This window comes from Tiliqua scincoides, chromosome 1 (genome assembly GCF_035046505.1).
Source record: "Tiliqua scincoides isolate rTilSci1 chromosome 1, rTilSci1.hap2, whole genome shotgun sequence".
NCBI lineage: Eukaryota > Metazoa > Chordata > Lepidosauria > Squamata > Scincidae > Tiliqua > Tiliqua scincoides.
In genome coordinates this window covers 40462109-40462730 of record NC_089821.1, presented here as the reverse complement: position 1 = coordinate 40462730, position 622 = coordinate 40462109, and the positions used below count along the sequence as shown (strand labels likewise).

The following is a 622-nucleotide window of genomic DNA, read 5'->3' as shown; positions in this document are numbered from 1 at the left end:
AGCCAGGATGAAACAAGATCAATCTGGAATTTATCTGTAGTTGCCCGATGTCCAGGTTGGTACTCATATGGTTAGTATTAAATTCAGATATTTCTAAACCAGCCAGGAGGGGAGGGGACAGCTGATGCAGCTGCAGGCTGTGCCAGGTCCAGTCCCTGCCCAGTGGTTGCTATGAAGAGTTATCTGAAATTGAGAAATGGTTGGCAACCTTCAGTCTCGAAAGACTATGGTATAAGCCTACAGCACCTGATATTCCCAGGTGGTCTCCCATCCAAGTACTAACCAGGCCTGACCCTGCTTAGCTTCCAAGATCAGACAAGATCAGGCATGTGCAGGGTAACAGTTGCAAGCATGTCTGTTTCCTATTCATTTGTGGAAATGGCTCTCTCTTTTAACCCAGTTTCATTCTCCAGCAGGCATTAAAAATTTCCTGCCACCCACCTTTATCCTGGGAGACAGAAAGTGAGAAGCTGGGAATACATATCCTTAGAATCCTTGACTTTGAGTCAGGGAGGGAATGCCGTAGGAACCTGCACTTAATGGGGGGGGGGGGATGGTGGGTTAATTTTGTGTTATGCAGTTCCTGCTGCAGATTTGTGTCTATCAATTGTGTCCTGGTTTT

At 46.5% G+C, this 622-nt stretch overlaps 1 pseudogene; it reads right to left on the bottom strand.

Moving 5' to 3' along the window:
• Window positions 1-234: 234 nt before the first annotated feature.
• LOC136637042 (5S ribosomal RNA) lies at window positions 235-351 on the bottom strand (annotated as a pseudogene).
• Between the last annotated feature and the right edge of the window lie 271 nt (window positions 352-622).